The sequence below is a fragment of the Syngnathus floridae genome, chromosome 1 (assembly GCF_059516105.1).
Source record: "Syngnathus floridae isolate MCC-2025c chromosome 1, RoL_Sflo_1.0, whole genome shotgun sequence".
NCBI lineage: Eukaryota > Metazoa > Chordata > Actinopteri > Syngnathiformes > Syngnathidae > Syngnathus > Syngnathus floridae.
In genome coordinates, this window is record NC_142413.1 from 1,846,235 (window position 1) to 1,856,471 (window position 10,237).

The following is a 10,237-nucleotide window of genomic DNA, read 5'->3' on the forward strand; positions in this document are numbered from 1 at the left end:
GGCTCATTACGCCATGGCCTGGGATGCACCGGCGGCTCGCCCCTCCCGCGTCCCCTCCGATGGCGATATCGAGCGACCCCAACTTGACTGGCGCTCGTTCGGCATCTGGCTTCAATAGGACTCGGTGAAAGTCTTGGCACCCTCTTGTCTCCGGCATATTTTTTTTTCCCCCCTTCTTTATCGAGGACTGCTGCTGTCAGTGAGTTAAGGAGGCCAAATAGATGATGATTTGCTCCTATTATGTTTCGCAAAGAGGATTTGTTGATTGCCTTTGTGCCCCTCCCCCTTCCTTCTCTCCCCATATGGATCCACACAAGGGTGTGTGTGCGTGTGTGTTTCGTGCATAGTACTTTCACACGCAGTGGTAAGTGCAGAAGTTGGACTGGACCCGCGCCAGTGCCGAGACAAAGAACTGTGCCAGCTGCTTTTTGTGTATCTTGTTGAAAATGTATGTCGAGTAGTTAAGAGGTCCCGAAACTCCGTTGCCAGCTTCACGGTCCACATGAAATGAGCTGGGCATTAGAATCGGACGCAAGAAACGGTCTCAAGGACACGGAACACAAAGTCAGCCATTTTGGTTCGAAGCAACCACTTTGGGTCCATTTTGCACGGAAATCGAGCCTCAGAGAAAATGAGCACTTTCTCCAGTCGTGCTCAAATTGGTTTGACATGCTTGTGGTAAGAGGACACACCGGAAAGGCACATATCGAAAATGAACAGGAAGTCGGCCATTTTGGTCTGAAGCGAAATGGCCGAGAAAAAGAGGCTTGGAAAGTTTGTGAGGGTTGGGGAATCCTTTTCAGCGATCAGTCCCAAGGAGCCATGCCCTGTGATTGAACCGTTTTGCTTGAAAGCAGCCATTTTGGGTGAGTTCCAGGCTGCCACTTTGAACTCCTTGACAAGACATTTGTTGGCATTTTGCACACTCGGCCCGCCGTTGATGAAAGCAAAAAGACACAACAAGCTCTTTTGCAACTCAAGAGGGCCGAGGGGGGAAAACGCCTTAAATGGTCTTCTCACCGCCGTGTATTCCCACACGCATTTGCATACATTTCATAGTCTTAAATCGCAGATTGGGACGGGAGCGTTATTAGTCCGCGTTGAGGTGGCGCTACGAGCCCGCCGCCGCACTGAGGCTCCTTGTTATCGCGCTGAAAGCACGAGCCGGGTCTTAAGATCGTGGGATTTGTTCCCATATTAAAAGCGACGGGATGGGCTCGAAAAAAAGAAACAGGTGTTGGCTGTTTGTGCGGCCGTCCGTAGGTTGCAAAAAAACACGCTGTTCATCTGTTGTGTGTGTGTGCGTGTGTGTGTGTACATGTGACAGAGGGGCTTGGCGAGGGAAGGGGGGCTTTATTGAAAAGTGCGCCTCTCCTCCCCTGTTCAACATGCTGGATTAGCACCAGCAGTTTCCCATGGAGCAGCCCCCCCCCACAACGCCTGCCCCCACAACACCCCCCTGTACATTTGCATAAGGCGCAGACAGGCAGAGATGTGACAAACAATCGTGGCACACACACACACGCACACACACACACACACACACACACACACACACACACACACACAGAGTGGCCGCCCGAGAGTAGCTCCTCCAAAAGGGCCACCTTACGACATCTTTTAGCGAAGCTCTACAGCTCGGCTCTCTGCGCCGCCGTCCGGCCGCCAAGTTCCCATCAGGCGGCTGATTTATGGCGCTGGATGCATTCCTCAGGCCGCCCCAGCTGAAATATGAGCCGAGATGCCGAGAGGATATTCGTTCTGCGGCTGGCGCTGCGCAGCCTCGCCTCGCCTTGCTCTCACACGGGAACGTTCAACGCGGCCGTTATACTGTCGACGGCCTTCCCTGTGCTTCCAAAATGGCTGCTTGGAGCAAAGCAAAATGGCTGATTCATTTTGGGATTAGATCCTGGGATGATAGCTTGATATTTTTTATGGATTCGGCCTACCCAATGCATCCTTAAGACTTTATGTGACCTGTAAAGACTTTCCCGTTAATCGGTGAAACTGGTGGAGTTTTGTTTTATTTATTTTTTTAAACGAAATGGCCGACTTCGTTGAGAACATTTTGGGCTATGACAGACAGGTCCGCCGAATTTTGCCAGCAGTTTGGTAAAGTTTATAGGAAAATACAAAACAATCCCATTGCTTGTCATAAAACTCTCAGTAAAATTAGTGAGATAATTTTGAATAAACAAGTGAGTCGATTCAAGTAAATATGACAACATATGTATTTTATAATCTTATTTGTATTTCATTTTGCTCATGCCTGTATGTTGAAAATATTGTTTTACTGGTGACTCCCTGACAGTGTAAATCTACCAATCAGACATTTGTAGGCGGAGTTAAAGCCCTCATACTAAACCCTCTCTCGCCACCATGAGGTTGAGAAAGTGAGTGACAAGCTCATTGACCTCAGGTGAGTTTGCTCATTGACCTCAGGTAAGTTTGCTCTTATTTTTCATGTTTTCACAATGTTTGTGTCCCCCCTTTTACTCATGTCCTCACAAAAAGATGCATTATTGAAGTATTTCTCTTGACAATATATCTACCCTCATTACTGTTAGCAGTTAGCATAGTAGCCGACACAGCTGGCAAAAACTAACATGAGTATTCATTTGCAACATTTCACTGTCATTACAGTAACGTGGAATGAGTATTCAAAGTCACCCAATGTCATTATAAAGGATTTACTTTAGCTAGTCTTTTCAAAATGGTGCTTTAGTATCTGTAACAGGGTAGAACCAAACAGCTAAATTCAACGATACCACAAAATGTCATCAAACGTTGCCGGTGGAGCCTAAGCCTTTTTTTCTTGGAATTCACAAAAAGAAGTAGTCCATCTTCCTGGAGGGAGCGCGTGAAATGTCTTGTCATTGTGGAATGACCTGCGTGGAAAGTGTTTGCTTGAAATAGCTTGAGGTAGATGTGTGATGTGAGTACTCTGTGCCAAGGAGATGTTGTGGCACAATTTATGGCAGTGGCACATGTCGGATGAAACATCGCGTTGGTGCGATCTTTTCGTGGAATACTGCATGTGTGTGTTCTGTGCAGTGTTGACACCCAGCTGATGTTTGAGCATGCAATTTGGCAACCCCTGACATGAAGGCCTTTTTTGTGCCTGGGCTCTCCTACGCTTTGGGTTGCCGGGCGGAGGGAGAGTCCGGCGGCCTCGGAGCGGGCGGCGCCTCGTTGGCCCCCGGGAGATGGGTGGGAGGGCTGCAGCTTTATCGGCGCTCTCTGTGCTGATTTTAAAAGAGCCACGCAGCCAGACAGATTGCACCCAAAAAAAAAAAAATATATATATATATATATATATATATATATATGAATGAATTAAAAACAATAAATGTTCAGATAAATTTAAATATAAATGAATACATAAAAATGATAAATGTTCAGATAAATAAATAAATAAATAAATAAATAAATAGATAGATCAGATGCTAATACGTGTTACAAAAGATAATAATAAAAGTACATTTAAACACTTCATTCTTTCAGGTTGCACAAGTTTTGTTGTAAAGTAGATTTATTTTCTGTAATTTTGTGCTCTGGTTCCACAGTCAACTGGAGCAGCTATATTTTCCAGCCAAAAAATACTTGTCTGAGGAGACAAGACAATTTGATTCAGCCAATCAGAGGACAGAAAAACGGAAAATCTTCCCCAAACTTTTTCATACAACTGCTGGAGATTATGTGTGCAACAGTGCAGCTAATTTAGCAAACTCGTGACTTGAAGGCCAGGCCGGGGGAAGATCCACCACGTTCAAGCCACGCTTAGAAAACAATTTGCACTTTACTGTACAAGTAATTCACTTTCCCACAAGGTGACTTCTTGAGTCATTTCCCCAAACAATTTCCGAGTGCCGAGGTTCGGCGCACATCTGCAAGCGCGTCGAGCCATTTGAGGCTTTTGCGTGTTACGCCGCTGCCGTGGCACTTTGGCACCTGCGTGCCATTAAAACGCTAAAGGCTCCCATAATAAGCTGCAGGTGCAGCCCTGTCATAGGCCGGAAGGGGATCGGAGTGTGCGTGCGTGCGTGCGTGCGTGCCTGCGAGCGAGTTTAAATTCTCAGTACTACAGTGTAAACCTGTGTCCGTCAAAGCCAGCCATCTGCGACACCGTCGATACGTATTGACGTCAATTACCATGACGATTTGTTTGCTGTGTTGGCATGTATGGTGCTCTCGCCCCCCCCCCCTTTCGCTGGCCCCGCCCCCACGTCCACCTGCCAAAGAGTGGAAGCGGCAGCCAATAAGGAGGCAATCTACTTGCGGCAAATCTAATGAGCTGATGAATGGCGCCATGTATGAAGCGTGGCAGCGTAATATGGCACGCCCACCTGCCAAAATACACGCTAGAATAATTGTTTGTGTTTTGTCAGCGGAGTAGCTTCCCACAAACGGAAGCCTCGGAAATTTGCTGACTGAGCGCATTTTTTCCAGAGTTGCAGAAGATTGATGATAGAAATTGGCGTCTTTAAAGAGTTGGGATCGTTCACCTGCGGAGCATTTGCGCAACTTGGACGTGCGTGTCTGTTGTGGTCGTCAAACATTTCTAGATTTCACTGGCCGCTTCCTTTTTTTTCTTTGAAAATGGCCGACATGCACGTCACAATTGAGGCGGCTTCTCTTCATTCCTTGTTTCTCTTATGGCAGAGCCACAGATTCTTCGCGGAACGATTCGATGGGCTCCAGCGGGATTCGATTCGTTCGGAATGAAACGTGGCTTTTTGTTTAGGGTCGTATCCATAAATTCATGTCAACCCAATTATTCACTTTTGACTCTTGCAAATGAGTGCACGAATCCCTTGGAGGTCAACGTTCAAGACGGCGTTTGCATTGTGGTGGCAGCGAGCAGGTGAAGATGGAGGCACATATGGCTCGTGCCATCAAAGAGATCAACGGTGATTTGTGGCCAACAGGATGGACCGCCCACAACCCCCAAAACAGTGAATAAGTATAACCTTCACTTTCATGTGCCCATGGGAGTGAGCAAAACAAGGGGGGGCTTTTTTTTTTTTTTTTTTTAATTCCTTCCGTTGACTGGCATCACGCACACGTACACTTTCTCCCCATATGGCGCACGGATCTGGGATGCAAGGATGCGGCTGCTAAAAAAAAAAAAAAAAAAAAAAGAGAGAGAGAGAAGAAAAAGGAGTCCCATATGCGCGTCTGTTTCTCTTCATTAGCTGGCGGCCGGAACAGAAGTCGCTCCTTGTCGGCTTGACTGAAACGACTGGCGATGAATCGGTTCCAACAAGGACCGGACGCCATGGAGATCTGACATTCCCTCGAGGGCCGTGCTTGAGTTGCACCGACGTTGCCTTGAAACCAGGAACAGATGATGATGATGATGACGATGATGATGATGATGATGATGAGACTTTGGGGTTCTTTTCATCCCCAACAAGGATGTGAGACCATTCGTGCCTCGGCTCTGCTTCACTTTTGGTTTGACGTGATAACAGCCAGGGGGAAGCCACTCTGACAATTTGGAGACAAGCAAAATCTTTTTTTCCCCCGAATTTGTCCCTCTAAGCGCAACAAATGCTAACATACCAACACAGACTTTTTTTTTTTTTTTTTTTATCAAGCGAAAAGCACAGACCCCCCCTGCTCCCTCCTCAACTCCTCCTTGGGCCAAGAGGCGAGGAATAAACTGATCCCGTGTCAGACGTTCCCTGGATAGTACAGTGTAGCCAGCAGCGCTATTCAGGTTAAAGAGCATTCTGGAGCGCTTGGAAAAGGGGGGGGGGTGATGTAGCTGTGAGGAAGTGATGCCGGCGGAAGAGCGGCGGAGGGGGGCCAACCGTGCGCCCCTAGCCACCCTTCTCCGACTGCCATCTGATGTGAGCTAACATGTGAGGGCGAGCATCCATCTGTCGGCGCTATACGCTAGCAGAAGGTGCGGCTAATGAGGCTTGATTTGCCGCTGCACCTGCCTCCAATCTGGGAGAGGGGGGGGGGAGGGGGGTTCTTGCGCCCGCCTGTGTACGCATGTGTGTTTGCGTGCCAGGGATGGTGCGGCTCGACAGCCGCCCTTCAACCCACGGAGAGCTCCATCTCCAAACCCCCCCCCCTACGCCCTCACCTCCTCCCTCAAGGTGTAATCATTGCTAAGCTGGTACGGGAACGCCTGCAGGTGGACGTAGCCTGGGAATTCATTAGGAAGTAGGTGAGACCCCGGCCTGACCCGCCTCCCGAACATCCTCGTCTTCTAAAAGCAGCGGACGGATTCCCAAAAGAAAAAGGGGAAAAAAAAAAAAGTGAGAACGTGTCCGTCGTTCACATTCCGAAGAAAGAAGTCGAGGTTGAGAAAAGCGCTGCCGTAAAAAAAAGAAACTTAAGGGCTGTTTTTTTAGCCTTATACGTCCCCAAGATCTCAGTCATGGTCGATCTCAACGGCGCTTGACTTTATCGCTCTCTATTTGCATTTTTGGACTTTGCGGCGGTGGTCGGACAAGATTGTGAGTGAGCAAGCAGTAGAAATGACACAGCGCAAAAGCCTTTGCCCGACATATTCCAGTAACAAACTATTTGTTCCGTGTTACTTGTCCACGTGTTAAATGCGTCGTGCATCATCCCCCGCCCCTCGGCTCTGCACCCGCTCACAGATAGCATTTGACATAAGAGCTCTTCGGGGGCCAGTTATTCCGGACCATTGAATCCAGATCAAAACCAGCCCATTGGTGTTCCCCCGTCTGCTTCTGTCTGCAAACCGAAACCCTGCCCGAATCGTCCACCGTGAATACGAGCCAAGTTATTAGCGTCTGCAGTGAGATGCGCTCAAGAGGAGGAGCTGAAATTAAAATCAAGGTTGCAGACAAAAGAACGGATTGGCGGGGGATTCTAGACCGCCATGACTACTTCAGAAGAGTCTTGTGCGGGAAAAACTGGATTTTCAAAATTTCAGGCCTTAAGCCGTTTCCTCAGCTCTATTGACCGAGAGGTAAAAATGAATGACGGTGTCACCCCCAAATAAATCATGATGCAGTTCCACGGGAAACGGAAGCGGCGGCAGCGGCATGAACTTTGAGAAGGCCGATCGTCCTATCAGACTCATCCCTTTGCTTTTCTGTAGCCAATAACGCTGCAGCTATGAGTCTGAAGATCAGACCCCGATCAGCTGGCCGCAGTGGGTGAACGAACATCTGCCACTTTGATTGTTCTTCTTCTTTGAACGGATTTGAATTAAAACAAAGAAGACGGTTGTAGGCAGGCAAAGGGACCAGGGATTGATCATCAACTGGCGGCCCCCGGCCTGAATCCGGCCCACCATACCGTCCAATCCGACCTGCGACTGGATTCCATAATCATGACTCAGCCTGACTCAAAGGCTAAAAATTGATTTGTTATGAAATCAAATAACAATGGTCTCCCTCACCCCATTTGTGTTTGAGGGTCCGGCCCCCAAGATGACTGTCAGTTAAAATTCCCGCCCGCTTACAAATATTAAGTCAACATCGAAGTGGGTGCTTGTCACTTGAGACGGCACGCTGCCCTCTTCTGGTGCTCCCTCGCCTTTGACTGTCTGCGACTCCCACGGGCCGCTGATGGAAGGAGACGCATCCCGCCAGCGATGCCAGTGATGTGATCTCGATTGCCATTGTTTTTGCCGTCCCAGTCAAGACACTTAACGAGCGCCGTAAATGCTTGGTTGGAGCAACGTGTGAATGCCATATGCTGGGAGGCCAGCTCTCTCTTGTGTGTGAAGGTGCTCCTCCGCGGCTGACGTGGGTCAAATCTCCAGGCAGGTGGCCGGGAAATGGAGGCAGATGGGCCCAGTGGGCCCGCCTGCCGAATCTGTGAACCCCCCCCCCCCTCTCTCTCTCTCTTCAGTTTCAAGCGGCACTGATGGGCCCTTGAATTATTACCGGGCCCCCCATTCATAATTACCCCGGGCCTGGTGGGGACCAAAGCCCCACTAATGACGCCTTTGTTGCCGCTGATCAACGGCACACAATCAACCAGAGAGGACGTATGACTGAGAGAAGCATTGAGCGCTAAACGTGCCTTTAGGGCAGCCTCTCCAAAACAATCACGCATGCTTTCTTTTCGCTCCCCTCGTTAAAGAGCGCTGTTCACAGGGAGCGTGAGACTCGCTGCGCGCTCGTGCGTGCGTGCATGAGGGCCTCCGATAGGCCGCTTCCCACAGGCTTTACCGCATCCAGCGTGTTGTTTGGAAGATGCCTTCCAATTGTCCAGTGAACTCACACGGTGTGTATCCAAAAACAAGTAAACGACCTTGCTTTAAGAACGCCCCCGCTAGCTTAATGCTAACATATAATGGAAAAGGATTAGCTTCAACCATTGTGTGGTTTGCACCCGTGTTCTTTATCCTCTGCGACTGGATTATACTGCCCCCGGTGGTCAAGAATAAGATCTTGAACTGTTTAACTCTTTACATTGTGTTTTATTGAAATGGAGCATTGCTACACTAGCGCAAATCGGGATGAAATACTTGGGCCTAGCACGATAGCTTAGCGTCGTTTGGGACGAGCCGTCGTCAGCGTATGAGTTTGGCTTTAGAAGATGTCTCGATTCGATGACGGAAATCAGATGGAGGTCCCGGCAGAGCTGGGATTCAAGAGGATTAAAGGGTTTGGAAAGCGGAGTGGAATTGATAGCGACAACGTTTTTGTTTTCCAATCCAGAATGTCTCGCTTTGGCTTCGACGCGGCGTTAGAGGTTGGGGGTTTGCTCTAAGTTGCCTTTTCAAAGGATGAGAAGGCCAAAGATGAAATGCACCTGCTGTCCTTTCTTTTGCATTTGATGCCTCAGCGCTTTTGAGATGCTCTACAACGGTTCGCGAGTCACCCTTTGGCAGATCGGCCTCGTCTTGGCTATAGCCGGCAACGTGGCCGGGCGAGAGCATCTGTTTTTCGCTCGCCGTGCTCGAAGACAGGAGGGAGAGGATTTATTGAGCGCTTTGCTGGAACCTACAGAATGTTTCTCGGCCATCATGCGTCTGGCTCAGGAAGACTTGACGGTTAGCTTCCTGCCGGTGCGTGGGCGGACATCGATCTAAGATGGGTGGATCCCGGAGTCGGGAACTTGGCTCCTTTTCAAATGAAAAGTGGATCTGCGCATTTTTATTGGGCTGCTTTGACAGCTTCGCTCCCCCGCCCACCCGCGAAGTCACACGCGCGGGTGGGGGGGGGGGGGGGGGGGGGAGTTCTCCGCTGGCCTGTACCGTTTAAACGCGGCAACAATTGAGGCTACGACTCTTGCGACAATCCCACGCTGCGAAAAAAAATAATAATTACAAAAAAGGTGTTTCTATTAAAGAGTTCTGATATTCTTTGTTAACAGTAGACAACGAATTTTGCTTTTGGAGGGGGTTGGCCTGTCCTGTTAACACGCAGCAACAAACTCGCGACAATTTCACGCTGCAAAAAAAAAAACAAATAAGGTGTTTTGATTGAAGGGCTCTGATATTCTTTGCTGACAGTAGACAACAAATTTTGTTTTTGGTTTTTTTAAGTACGGCTTGAGTTTTGGGTAGCCACCACCCGCAGGCGCTCACATTTTGAATTCGTGATCGTCCTTATCAAGCAAGAATTATTTCCCAAATGCAATTTCCTCCTCCTAACAGGACATTCAGAACACAAATGACTCTACCTCTTCTCCATTCTGGGAACGCCGCCACGCAAGTTCCCCAGCGCAGCTGCCGAAGCTACCCAAAATTCGGGTGAGGAAGAAGGCTCCCGCGGTCGCCTAGCAACGGCCGAGTGCGCGCGCGCGTGCACGTGCGGCGGATGTGCGGCCTTCTGCTGCCAGAGGCGGGACGGGGGGCGCCTGGCTGCAGCTCACCGGCAGATGACATTGAGCCAAACCTGCCGTTGGGAGATTAGAGGATCAGATCCTCGCAGTCATGCGAAATGGAAAAATGTGTGCTGGGGGGGCACATGTACACAGACGCGTCCCATGCGCCAACATTGCGCCAAGTCCCCGCCTTCCGTCAACACTTGCAGGAAGATGGCGGCGAGTGCCAGATATGCCACCATTGTTGCCCTTTGGTCCCGGACGATGTGCCTGAACCCGACATGGAGCGGACCAGTGTAGACAAAAAAAAAACCAAGGGAGGTGGCGACTGACAGGGCCGCACGTTTGGTGAAGCCATAAGACATATCACGGAAGAAGACGTTTTCTTCAGAGAGAAGACTTGAGGTGGGAATAAAAGAAGCATGGACCATTTTGAGAGCCAATTTCAAACGAGAGCACAGTCGGC